This window comes from Canis lupus, chromosome 15, assembly GCF_048164855.1.
Source record: "Canis lupus baileyi chromosome 15, mCanLup2.hap1, whole genome shotgun sequence".
Lineage (NCBI taxonomy): Eukaryota > Metazoa > Chordata > Mammalia > Carnivora > Canidae > Canis > Canis lupus.
In genome coordinates, this window is record NC_132852.1 from 2,051,642 (window position 1) to 2,066,229 (window position 14,588).

Genomic DNA, 14,588 nt, shown 5'->3' on the forward strand with positions numbered 1-14,588 from the left:
TCATGCAGGCTGCTGGGGCTCCACCATGCACCCCAGGGGGACAGCACCCCAGGGCCCCACGTCCAGGAGCCGGGGTGGTCAGGCCAGGCCAGGCCACCTGGCTCCCCATGGGCCTCCTCCCGTGGGTGCTCACAGGCCGGGTAGGAGCTCTGCAGGGCCTCCCCCAGAAGGCCCAGATCCCCCCTGAGGCCTCCTCCCATGACCTGAGCACCTCCCGGGACCCAGCTTGTCACCTGGTCACCCTGTCAGCCTGGGGCCAGGTTCCCAGGGACGCACTGGGGGAAGCGCCCAGTGTACCGCAGGGTGTGCAGGTGCCATGGGGAGCACGGTGATCAGTGCTTGCTCCTACACCCAGTGTGTCCGGGTTACACGGGTTAGCTCAGGAGCCCAGGTCAGCAAAGCCATTCATGTTGTTTGCTGACATCATTCTTTCGACTTAGACACAAAGATCCATGCTTCTGGATCTCCCCCCTCTCCACATGTCTCCTCTCCTATTTAGCAGTATTTCCCCTCAGATTCTCTCCTTCCTTCCTATTTTCTCACTCTTGCATCTATGGTGCTGTCTGCCCCCACTCATGGTGGCCCTGTTCCTCTGCTGGGACATCCCCATCACCATCCCCATCCCTGGTGATCTCCCTGCTGTCGCCCCCGAGCTGTGGTGCGTGGTCACAGAACAGACACGGGGAATCACAAGTTCTAATCCTGAACCTGCCAGCTTCGACCTTGTCTAAGGATCAAGATCTCAGTGCTTGTCTGGAAATCTGTCTTACTCGACCGGAAACATGGCACTAGCCACGGTCACCTCCACATCTAAAATCGCATTATCTGAGAGCTCTACGTCATTACTGACGGACGCCAAGCTCTCCACCAACCCAAACAACAAGTGGGACATGCAAAGCACTCAGTACTTATCCGCCTGTGCTCGCTGGTAAGTTTATTTCTGAGTTGGCGAGTTGCCAGAGTTGACCTAGCCTATTTTTAACCACGAAATGGTGCAGGGATGGTGGATTGCCACAGCCAGTGTGATGGAGTTAAAAAAAATAAAAATAAAAAGTAAAAATAAAAAGCCCAGCTGAAAATAGTGCACAACAATGAACCACAGAGTATCCAAATATGAAAATAGAATATTAGGTACATTAAACATCCCAGGATATGACTGACTAGTTAATCCCAAGTGTTGGGAGGCAGAACCATGCATTTGGGTGCATCTACTTGAACAATAAATGAGACTGCGCTAAACCTAAAATAGACATGAACCACTGCTGATTTAAATTTCGCATTTGTTATAAATCACTAATAATAATAATCTTACGCTATACGTGTAATGCAGCTGAACAGAAACACATTGATGTGGTTCATTATTTTGAGTGCTTACAATGCAATTCTTAATTCCTATTTACGTCCTATTGACTGTAAGTTACATATTAATTGACTTAGGTTGACTCCATTCATTCACATCCTTTTCAATATAATCTTGCCCCAAACAATGCCAAACATAAGGTAAACAAAATGGCATTTTTTAAAAAAATTGAAATAAGTATTTGCTATTTAGTTGACTGATTGACTACTTAGCAAATGCAGCTTTTTAATATCCACTGGTACAAATTAAATTATCCATTTTCCTCTGCCTCAACTGATTTTAACATGATTTCACAGACATAACCACAAAGTCAGTATCACTGTTTCAGTAGGTGATTCTGGGTTGTGTGTGTGTGAGTGTGTGTGCGAGTGTGCATAACGCAGACGTAGATAAACACACACATATATGTTACACGTAGATATTTTAACATACTTGAATCATTTTTCAATTCCAAAGCTCAAACACCCCAAGAAAAGTAATGATGGCAGAACTAAAACAACATAGAGTCGAATAGACGTATCGATCACCTGATATTAATGAAGTCCTGAATTCCAGTCAGTCTATTTCCAAACTGATTGATATGTTGGGGGAAAGCACGTGGGGGACATATTGGATTATTGTCCTCATTGTCTGAAGGAGACGCCTAAGGCAGCATGCTGGAACTAGGTTTTAGTGAATTTATCCAAAGCACCTAAAACATGCCTGGCCCAAAGTACATAATTTCTATATACTTTTTTTTCATTTTTATTTATTTATGATAGTCACACAGAGAGAGAGAGAGGCAGAGACACAGAAAGAGGGAGAAGCAGGCTCCATGCAGGGAGCCCGACGTGGGATTCGATCCCGGGTCTCCAGGATCGCACCCCGGGGCCAAAGGCAGGCGCCAAACCGCTGCGCCACCCAGGGATCCCTCTATATACTTTTTGAAGGAATCAATAGAGGCTGATTTCACGTGTATAATGGGCTAATAGAACATGTGCCCCAAAGGATTCGCTCAATAATTAGCTGGGACAACATGCAACATTATTAGCAAGTGCCCCGCAGATAATATAGGCTCAATAAATGCTTGTCCCTTTTATGTTCAATGATATGTGATCACAGGAAAGAAAGGCGTGTTCTACTCCAAGGGGACTTTATGAATAAGAGTGAGTCTCATGTATATTCACTCTCCGGGACTAAACACTAAGCAGAAACTCAAAACATTCAGAGGGTGAATGCTCTATTATTTTGAGGTCATTAATTAGAAAGACTCCAAACAATTATATAAATAACAGATCAAGATTTTTTTTTCACTAATGTCACCAGTCCTAGATGGATGAAATGAGGAAAGCAGAGACAAGTTAAAATATGCAAATTGGACAAGATCTTAATTATTGAAATAGAAATTAATATCATTGAAGTCAGAATCCCAGACTGTATGTCTGAACAGGGAAATGCATCTGATGAAACCTAGTAGAATCTCAATTAGCAAATTAAGATATTGGCTGATAAAGAAATGGGGCCACTGAAGCAAGAATCAAAGTCTTGCGAGTGAAGAGGGGTTACTTGAGGTGAGAGAACAGGCAGTTGGTTGTGCTATGATCGTGTTGACACCACTGACAGATGTCACACCCACAACACAGTCCCGCTCTGTATTTGAGAGATTGCCTGAAAAAATATGGAGTGAACTCTATTTCATTAAAAAAAATTTCTTTAATGCATCAATTCAATGAAGCCCTGAGATATATATAAGGGGTAAAAAAAAATGGGTTTCCGACATTTCAAAAATAAACAATTCTAAAAATTATTTTCAATGAATCAAAACTTGGATTCTGTAAGAAAAATACTACCAGAAAAATATTTCTGTAAGAAAATCAGGAATAATTCAAGACATTTAATATGATGTATTCAGGGCTAATGATTATTACTAGTGCAATTTAAATTATAATTGTGTTCTTTCAATCAGGAATTCAATGGAAAGCAACTCAACAAAACTGCACCTAAGAGACCCACATGCGTGACATGTTGTGGATTGTGGCTTACTAGTAACTGTTGGCCCCTGAAAGCATGTTCTTCAGCTGCGGGAGGGAACGGGTTGCTATTTCTCTTCTAGCACCAAGCTGCTCCTGGCTTATTTGTCACGATATGCTACAGCCCACCACCCCGTAAGTTCCAGTTAGCAAATGGGGAGAATTCCATGTTAACTTATTTACGTCTTTGCCAGTTCTGTTAAGTTGATAAGCACAACGTTGAATTTCCTAACAGCCGTGTTAACAACAACAAAAAATAATAATTCGGTGGTGAGGAGAGAAATGTGAAACAACTGATTTACGGAAAATAACCTTTTAAGAATATCTCTTAGTAAAAAGATTATAGTAGTACAAATAATTAGTTGTTGAAAACCTGTTTTTTTAGGTGAGGCATATAGACAACATGCTCACAAACTTGAGACAGCCATCAGGATAGTCTCGAAGAAACTTTAAAAACCGTGAATGGGGGATCCCTCAGTGGCTCAGCACCTGCCTTCGGCCCAGGGCGTGACCCTGGAGACCTGGGATCAAGTCCCACATCAGGCTCCCTGCATGGAGCCTGCTTCTCCCTCTGCCTGTGCCTCTGCCTCTCTCTCTCCGTGTCTCTAATGAATGAATGAATGAGTGAATGAATGAATAAATAAATAAATAAATAATAAAAACTGTGAGTGAGCTTGTAGACCGAGGAGAATCCCAGAGCCCAAAGAACGTTGTAGACATGGCAGGGGTGGCATCAGTGTTTGTTCCTGAGAATGGTGGCAAATTCTGAAATTATCCATACTGCCCTCTTCTTAGTAAACTTGCCCCCAAAAACTATGTTTTGGAAATGTTAATCAGAATTTCTAAAAATTGAGTAACGAAAATTTTAAAAAAGTGTATAACCATGAAAGAAATAGCATAGTAACCTGTGGAAATACTATACCGCATTAACTCTTTGTCGGACAGCACAGGAGACTAATCGTGAGCAGAGGTAATATATTCCTTTTCTATTCATCAAGGCCAATGTACTCATTTTAAGTCTACTCATGTGATATTTAGGAATCAGTGTCTATCTTCTAAACAATAGGTGAGCTCAGTAGTTGGCCATGAACACTTGCATGCTTGTTCATAGCAACCAGTCCTTCTGTCTTCAGCCACACCTGGAGGAGCCATTTGGATCAGACCCACTATAATCTTTACACGGAGAGCCCAGCATCATCACAGAAGCTCAGGCTCAGAGCCAGCTCCGTCGGCTTTGAACCTTGGCCTTGCACTTGTAATGTCTTGTGATTTAGGTCAAATTATTTAACTTTTCTGCATTACAATATCTCCACCTTAAAATAGGATAGTAACAGTTTTATTGTAGGTTTATTGTGAAGGTTAACTGCTCTTCAAGTGCTCTTAAAATACTCAGAGAACGGTGCCCATAAGTAGTAAACATCATAAAATTGGATGTTTGATAAACGATCATTCTAAAAATAGCACACATTATAGAAGGTCAAGAACACATGATCCATGTACAGAACCAAAAAAAAAAAAAAATAATCATTTTGCTAACAAGTTGAAGTAAAGAGAAATACATTTACTAATCTTTTACTTAAAAATTGATCAATGGTATTCCATCTTCCAAAGAAAAGTGCTGATTTATGCATCTGTGAATCTTGTTATTTAATAGCCAATTAATAAATGGCTATAATGAACAGTAATACAAATAGCAACATAAGTGCCCAATGGATAACAAATTTGCAAGAGCATCTGTTTGTAAGATAGGCTCATGTCTTTGGGCTAGTTACCATTTTAAGATAAAGTGTACCCTTTATGTAGAAATCTCTAAGATTAGGAGAGGGTGCTCTGTTAGGAGCCAGAAGGCCGGAGTGCCGTAAGATAACCATGACTTCAATTAACAGAATAACTTTTTGAATCCCATAATTCGAATTCTAAGATCATGGCTTTACTATTCGAGAAACATTAAATAACCAAATTGGATTAGCAGCTCCACAGCACTTCTAGCTTCAGATCTAGCCTGGAATACACAAATTATCCTTAACGATTCCAGGTAGATTTTACCCTTATTTTATACATAAATATTCATGGGCACATACTGCCCAGGTGGACATGGAGTGTTTCAGGTGAGACACGGAAGATGTGGTGGTCGGGGAGCAGCCTCCGTGCAGGGGCAGCGCCAGGCTCTCACCACCCCGTGGCCCACAGAAGCTACCAGAATATTTGAGAAACGGCTGAGTGTCCTGAGCATGGAACCTTATAAGACACTAGGAGCCCAGGGTGGCTGCACCGACTTTGTCATGCTCACGGGATCACGGGATCACTGCAAACTTATGAGAAGAAGGGGTCCCATGCTCGGCATTGAGGATGAGTAGTTGCTCATCTCCAGTGGCCAAGAACCTGGCCCATGGTGGGAGCCTCAAGTCTGCATGGGACGCGGTGAGGGGGCAGGCCCAGAACAGCCCGGAAGCCTGGGAGAACCAGAGCCAGTTCTCCATGACAGCTTTCCCTTCGTTGTGAAAGGAAGATGCTAATCAGTGCAATTGTGACGATTAGACGCAACTTACGGTGTGAAAACTGCCTAAAACATAAAGGATGTTTTTTACTAATCACAAAAAAAGGCCCTAGGTATGCCTCCCAGGGCTGAGAAGCTACCCTAATTCCTCGCTGCCGTAGTTCAATCCAATGAAAAAAGTAAATTCAAGTTGCAATCAGAATAAACCTCCATAGGACTCAACAGAACTCTGGATACCGATGCCAACGTTTGCTCGAGGCCGGAAAAGATTCTCAATTTCGAAGAAGTCTGTGATGCTTCTTGGCTTGATACATACTGATACTGACTCAAACACATTATTCCAGAACATTCCTGAAGGCTGTCCAGAAGTGAACACCGTGCTTTGATGTGTGCTCATGCTAGAGATTTAAAAATGACTTTTAAGGAATATTTATGTTCCTCCATTCACAGAAATCGAGGAAAATACTAAGATGCAATGCCTTTTAAATGACAAATGTGAGCACTAAGTAGCTTTCAGGAAGTACGTTTTAGTCAGTGTGAATTAAGGAACCACAATTTAGTACTCACAGACTATCGTAGGTCACCATCCCTCAGTGGTAAGATACGAAGGCATGATTCTTACCCCTGACATAACCGTCTCTGAAGTTGCTTGACATGCTCCATATATGGTTTTACATTTTTACCCTTGATTTTCCCCATTCACTCGCACAGCCCGTGGCCACCCAGCAACAGCGTTGCTGGGACTTTGCTAATTAGAAGCCTTACGCTTTCGTCTTACGTGTGGTCCCTCACATCCCCCGTGGCTTTCCTTCCCTGGCACCTTATCTCGTCTGGAGCCAGAAGATGAAAAAATATGTACATAAATAAATAAGCAACTGGAATAGTGCGAGCTTCTCTCCAGCCACGGAGGTGATTTAAAGCACGTTGAAAGGTGATTGCCGGCTGTATCCACATTTAATTAAATAAGCTTAGATTTGAAGACGTTACTACATTAACTCTAAAATATTTAAATGGCACAGGATTCTTTTAAGAGGACTTTGGTGGTCAGGGACACTTCACTTTATGTGACATGTGACTCTGATAAGCCAGGAAAATGGTAGCCAGGCTTTTAGAGGCCGCGTGTGCCCTGGACTCGCCTCAGCACCCAGTCTGGGCTCCCAAGGCCCCCGCGACGTCTTGCATCCAGATGACAGGGGTGCACGTTGAGCTGCTTTGATTCAATCCACGCAAGGCCCCGTAGGGTGGGAGCTGCTCATCTATTACCTTAGATTATTTTTGCCATACGAGTCTTGAGATATCCTGCAAGGAACTGTATTTGGGAGGAGGGCCTTGACATGAATCATCCCTACACATCCTCACGATGGTTTGTTTGCTAAGAGTCTTGAAAGAGAATCCAGTAGAAACCGGATCCATTTCCTCCACAGTTCACTGTAATGCTAAGATGCTCTGGGTAAGGGTATAAAAGGTTTCAATCACAGTTCTGATTTATTTGGTTAAACTTTCGCCTTTCTATTATTCATAGAAAGAGAGAAAGTAAAAAAATATAATCAACCCATGGCTTTTAAATAATTCCTAGAAAGGAGAAAAAAAGAAAAAAAAATACTTCTATTAGGAGGGAAGATGGAGAGCCTCCAGGATATGTATTCTGGGAGAGGGCGGGTAAAGGGAAGGCGACCAGGAACCCAGGAGGCGTCCATGCATTTGTCATCAGGTCTGACAGAGTGGCTGCCCACGGAGATCTTGGAGCAGATGGAGGCATGTTCATCTGCTGTGTTTCTGCCTGTCTAGTTCATCCTACATGATGAGACTGGGCTCCCAGACCCGCATCGGACTCCGATGTGAACCCTTTACTGGTACTGGGTACAGCCACTGGCACGCCAGTCTTGGTTATCACAGTTGCTGTTAATTATCTAATAAAGACAGTTCATGAGATTAACACTTCAGTTTACTAGAACAATCCCTTGAACCCACTCGCCAGTCACCTGTCTGAGATGAGAGACACCTTCACACATGCGCCCTGCCCTTGCAGACACATCCGTGCTTAGGTCCTTGCACCAGAGGGGTGTGGGCCCAGCCCTGCTCATCTGCAGAGAACCTCTTCGCACGTCTCTATGGCAATACGTAATGTTGAGTAACTCAGGATGAAGCCTAGTGCCAACTGCCCTTGTTAGGAATACTAATAGTACTCGTGGGGCTTCTCACTTGACCAAGTCATTAAAAAACAGAAAATATATAGGTCTACCAAAATGTATTTCTGTGATTTACAGGAAAAAAAATCACATTTATAGTAAGAAGAGGGTGACTGTATACATTCATATTAAAGATGCATTGGAACACCTGGGTGGCTCAGTGGTTGAGCGCCTGGCTTCTGCCCAGGGTGTGATCCTGGGGTCCTGGGATCGAGTCCCATGTCGGGCTCCCTGCAGGGAGCCTGCTTCTCCCTCTGCCTGTGTCTCTGTCTCTCATGAATAAATGAGTATTATATTTTTTAAAAAATATGCACTACCCTTGTGATCACCCTTGACCTTCCTTCAAGAATGTTGCTATCATACCTGACATTGATTTAGTGGGACTGTTTTTGAAAAATGATAAAGCCATCTGTCTATGGATAAGTAGGCTTCAACGTCTGTATTTCCTGGATCAAACTGCTATATTCCCCAGGCAAAAAAAAATAATCTACTAATGTCCTTAACCCTCATTTATAATGGGATGCAACATAGTGGAATATGTGTATGTTTAAAAGTATTTTTTCTTATTTTATTTAATCATTTAAGTATTAAAGAAAACTATCCTGATAAATCACTGAAAATCCCCCTGTCACATAAAGACAAATTTCATCAAGTTGCCAGATATTAAGGTAGGATCAATTAAAAGAGCACAGCTTTTTAAAATACTAAGTGTAATTGGTACATGATGTGTATAGCCTTGAGTCAGTTCTAAACCACCAAAGTAACACAATTTCAAGAAATATTCTCATTTCTTTTTTCTTAGAAAAAGACAGGAGGTGTAGTATAGTGACTAAGAAGAGGGAATTGGGGACTTTTCTGGCTTTAATTAAATCTAGACTCTACTATTAGTAGGGATTCGGCAATGGGGGGCAAGTCAGCCTCTCTGTGCCTCAGTTTCCCCACAATGACTGTGACATTTAATGAGTTAGCACACATTACTGTGGATGGCATAGAATAATTTGATCCACATACAAATAGCACGCTGTGTAACTGGTGTAAGTAAAATAATACAGTCAGAAATGCAAATCAGAAACTAAAATTTCACCTGGAGATACCAGCTTTTCAACTGGAAGGGATTCGGAGGTGATATATTCTCATGTTTCATGGACATAGAACAGGAGCTCAGAGAGGTGAAAACATGACATTAGTTACTGGTTTTGCTAGAATGAAAGCTCTTGGGCTTTCTAACCAGAGAGAACGTTTGTTAGAACTTGCTAACAAACACAGGAAAAGAGCTCAAAACCAATAGATGCCGTTGACTCATCAAATGAGGTAAAAATAAAACTGCCTTCCTTGATTTGCTTGCAATGTAGCGTACGTGTGCAGAGGACTACCCACCGGAGTGTGCCTTGCCTGAACCACACCTAGACACTGTTTGTGCCTCATCCACGAGTCACTGTCCCTCAGCTACTTAAGCTTCAACTGTTGAAAGAAAAGCACAAGATAAATTGGAAGAAAATGAAAAGCCGCATGAAAAATTCATCAGATTGATTTCAGTTCTGTGTGCTTTTGCAAAATATATAATCTCCTCCTACATAAAAATGGAAAGGCCATTTTATTTTGATGGTGGTTCTGTTTACATGGTGTTTAAGGTTGAATTGAAGTACGAGTTCCATCCAATGATTGCGGATGTGAATCAGCAAAATCAACGTAAGTTTCAAGACCTCGGCAACATGAAAATGGGACAACGATTCAAGGAAGAGCAAAGGCAGGGACCAGGAGCACGAGTCAGCTTCCTTAAACCAGCATCTGTACCAGTGGCCAGGGCGCCCGTGTGGGGACGCGCATCCCTGGGGATTCCAGGGGGGACGCACAAGCTTCCCGCTGCTTCCCCTTCTCACACGACAAAAGTATTGGTAATGTTGTTGCAAGAGCCATACGCACAGCAAAACAAAGCAGAAACGAAGAAGTCTGTCCACATTAAATACGATTCTTCTCCTTTCCAGCACATTGTTAAGGCGCAACAGGGTGTCTTAAACTATAATAGTTAAAATAGCAAAGGTGGTTGAGTGTCTTCCGTGTGTGATTAGGTAATGTCACAAATTATAAGGATGACTGTTTGCACAATAATTCTAAGACGTGGCTTCTAATATATTCAAGGAGATTGTTCCACCACATTTAGAAGGAGCTCTGATCAGCAATTCTAGTGCATCTGTTTTAGAGGACCCTTCTCTTACTCTCTTTACCCAGTAGTTCCTGGGATATCGATGGGCCACCATCTGATCCCACTCCCCCACCACGTGACTTTAGGTGACTGTGAATATTTGCGACATTCAGACTGAACACTGACACTGAATAAACTGAACCCCCTAAACAAAGGAGACAAACCCCCTAAACTTGGAGCAAGAGCCTTTTTAGTATACATCACTCAGCTAGTAGATATTTTATTCAGCACTGGTTTTGCTCTGCAACAAATCCATGGTTGGTCACCCTACAGGGAACATTTGCTTGGGAACTCAAGTGAGACTCTAAACCTGTGGGCCTGGAAGTAGCCAGACGATCCCGGTCAGTCTAGCTGTCACCTATATGTCAGTGGAATTGACTGGATATTTACATCCACCCAAAATTCCTATATTGGAATCCTAACCCCAGATGTGCTGGTGTCAGGCCGTGGGGTCATTAGGAGGTGATAAGGGCATGAGGATGGAGCCTCATGAATGGGATCCTATGCTTGCAAAGAGACCCCCGGAGAGCCCCCTTCCTTCTTTCTACCATGTGAGGGCAAAGAAGAAATCTGCAGTCTGACACCCACAAACAGGCTCTGACCAGAACCCAACCGTACGAGGCACCCGATCTCAGAAATCCAGCCTCCGCAACTGTGAGAAATACATTTCCGTGGTCATAAGCGACTCAGTATGTGCTACTTCTTTACAGCAGCCACAGCTAACTAAAGCACGCATAAAGGATCGGGTATGTATTGCATTTTGAGGATTTCTATCATTTGAGTTTTCAAGGGACTCCCATCCGTCTCCAGGCTCACACTCAAACCACTCCCTTAACTCCCCGTGGCAGACACGATTAAGCCAACAAAACTCACGTTTCTGTGAAACGTCCTTCTAGGAACTTGATTCTGTAAGTCACAAACTTTGAGAACACCCTCACTTGTGTAAGACTATATACTGTACACACTGATGTCTCTCCAACTTTGAGCATTTTGAGCACTTCGTAAACCAAATGCAATCAGACCTTTAGAACTCAGGACTGATCTCAGGACACCTTAAGGTAATGCCATTTTCATATTCATCTTATTTGAAACATGTCTTTTGAGTACTTGTATGTGCCTTATGGATCTCTGGTGCCCCGGATTGTCCTGGAGAGCTATCTGAACAAGATAAGTCGATTCACATCATCTCACCTCAGCTCTGCAAAGTCCAGGGCTGGGTTAGGGTACACGGGCACCTAGAGTAACATAGACACACAACTTGGGTAGATAATAAGTGACCAGGTGGGGAGTAAATGTGCCATGTCATACCTGTGCATTAAAATATCATGCACGCGGTGAAAATAATGCACCGAGAGCATGTTCTATCGCAGAAAATGTGCAGTGTGTGCTGCTAACTTAGATATGCAGGGCATCAAATAGAATGCTCACACTCAGGTTGTGTGTGCTTGTCCAGCTTGTTCAAACACAACTGGCATCCTCCAAGGGGAGGGGCTCAGAGGGTCAGAGTCCCAGGAGGCTCTGGGAAGGTGGAGGTCTCATGCGCAGGACAGCCTGAGGCGGGCAGGAGTCCAGAGCAAAGGCACTGCTCTGACAGGGCCACACTTGGATGCTCACCCCTCAGAACTGCAGCTTTGCTGGGTTACAGAGGGGAACAACCCGGAGACAGGCAGAGATTGGCCGATGTATGGGGCAGCTCCCTCCCCACTTGTCCCTCTTGCCCACTCTGGGTGGTGGGGCATGAAGGTGGTGCCACGAGCCACAGGAGAATGTGCCTGGTCCCTCTAGCTCCAGCTCTGGGTGCAGGTAACAGGCCCGCTGAAGGGGTGGGGGTGGTGGCAGCCACAGGAGGTGCCAGCCAAGGTTCAAACCAGCATCCTGAGAATAGAACTGAATCTCTCCAGAGTGAGAATGGTTAATAACTGGCCAATGCTGAAAAGGTACGGAATTGGAGGGGGTGATGCTAAAGGATGTAGGGGCATCCACAGGGCACCTTATAACCACATGTGGAAGATAAACAGTCCGGTCTTGTTCATACTTTGTCACCAACATGCCTCAATCAGACCCCTCACATACACCCAGGGAAGTTACAAGCAGAAGTACGGTGCTTAATTCCAAGACATGGGGATGTGCATACATTTTATTTTCTCCTTTGCAAATTCTATGAAAAATTATTTTCCTATTATGACTGATTTTAAGGTAGTATATATGAGGGGCGCCTGAGAGGTGCAGTCAGTTAGGTGGAAGGCATTATGCTGAGTGAAATAAGTGAATCAGAGAAGGACAAACATTATATGGTCTCATTCATTTGGGGAATAAAAAAATAGTGAAAGGCAATAAAGGGGAAACGAGAAAAAATTAGTGGGAAATATCAGAAAGGGAGACAGAACATGAGAGACGCCTAACTCTGGGAAACGAACTAGGGGTGGTGGAAGGGGAGGTGGGCAGGGGGTGGGGGTGACTGGGTGACGGGCACTGAGGGGGGCACTTGACGGAATGAGCACTGGGTGTTATTCTGTATGTTGGCAAATTGAACACCAATAAAAAATAAATTTATAAAAGAAAAAAAAATGTACAGGTTTCGACTCATGTTGTCATCTCATGGGATTGAGGCCCAGGTCAGACTCTGTGCTCAGTGAGGAGTCTGCTTGGGGTTCTCTCTCCCTCTGCCTCTGCCCCACCCCACCCTTGCACATGTGTCCTCTCTCTCTCATTCTTAAATAAATAAATAAGTGATTTTTAAAAATAAGGTAGTATATGCATATTAGTCACTTAAACACAGAAAAAAAATATATGGTCAATTTGCTACTACTTTAAATGTTACGGCCAACCAACATATCGGCCCATTTTACATACAATAATAAAAATTATTAAGTAAAATACCTAAAATATTGCCCTATGGAGTTTATGTATCTCACCACCCAACACTAATTCCATTCAATGGTCAGTATTGCTGCTACTAATACTGAAGGAAAAAAAGAGTATGGAAATTATAATCAAGGAAGCAATAAAATGTCCCCAACATTACTCATATAGGATGGGTTTAGAAGCTTGGGAAGAACCACAGGCTTACTCCTACGTGTTGACATACTCATGCTAGCACAGGCCATGAGATGATGGACAAACCAAATACTCTACACACCAAATGTCTAATGACAAGGGGTGGCGCTGGCCTTAATTATAATAGTGTCTTATTTCTTCACTAATGGATAGTGAGCATCATGTAAATAGCACCAGAAAGCACCTAACAGCAAGTTTTTTTGTTGTGGTTTTTGTTTTTATGATAATTCTAATGACACTGAATAAAGAGTATGGCATTTCTTTTGCTTCCTCTTCACTGTTAATTGCTGCCCCTTCCCTCAGCAGGAGAGACGAGATGATGAGATCTCCTAGAGCCATGTGGGGTCAGATTGGCACTGCAGATAAGCCATACCTATGGGTAAGTAAAATATGGATTTGTGGATGAAGAAAAACATAACTTTTTTTTGTCTTTCCTGTATTGAAAATGAATCTCTCAGGAAATGTGTAAGGAATGTCTACCTCAGCTGCCTTGATTTTAACATAACATTGTTAAGCATGTGGCTGCATGGGGTAAAGTCTCCATTACCAACAGAGCCTGCCTTTCCCAGATAGGGGGTCATGGATCCCCAAAGAGTATAGTTCAATATAATTGGTTTCCTGCAATCTATATTTTTTGTGTGCTTTTAAACATGTTATTCTGAGACACAGTTCATAGACCTCTGGAATGGCACAGTTCACAGCATGGAAGAGTTAAAATGATATTTCTGAATAGATATCCACAGTGATATCACTTGTTTCTCCCCCTTTTATTTATTTATTTTAAATCTTTCCCCACCTTTAATTTTTTTAATTTTTAAAATTATTATTATTATTATTATTTTTTACCAGGGTAAAGTGTGAACACAGTCCCCCACTACCACAAATTATGCAGTCGAGAGGTTCCCACATTTGGGAAATCGGAGGGGTCAGCACATCTGGAGTGCAATGGCTAAGCCTTGCCCTGGGAAAACCAGCTCCATGATCATGGTATCTCCCCTGCCGGGTAAGTATCCTCTCCTTTTATTTTAATCAGAACTGCCCTCACCTTGCTTCTATTCAGGTTCTATTGATTTCCAAGTGTGTATGTGTGTCCTAGACAACTGTGTCCCTCCATGGGGATGCTTGCAAGGTGGTGGGCATGGAAGAGCATGGCATTTAGAAGAAGGCAGGGCAGGAGTCAACCCCAGCTCCAACACAACTATGTAATGAGAACATGGGGAAGACCTCTCTGCTCCTCAGTTTGCACATCTGCATGGGATTGCACATAGAAAAA

At 43.0% G+C, this 14,588-nt stretch overlaps 1 protein-coding gene and 1 non-coding gene across 2 annotated transcripts in view; both read right to left on the minus strand.

The window, feature by feature from the left end:
- Nucleotides 1-14,588, minus strand: part of CSMD1 (CUB and Sushi multiple domains 1) — a 1,871,580-nt gene that overhangs the window by 1,081,633 nt on the left and 775,359 nt on the right.
- Nucleotides 14,162-14,326, minus strand: LOC140605548 (U1 spliceosomal RNA). Its single transcript, XR_012008197.1, has one exon. It is a non-coding gene; the product is annotated as a U1 spliceosomal RNA (small nuclear RNA).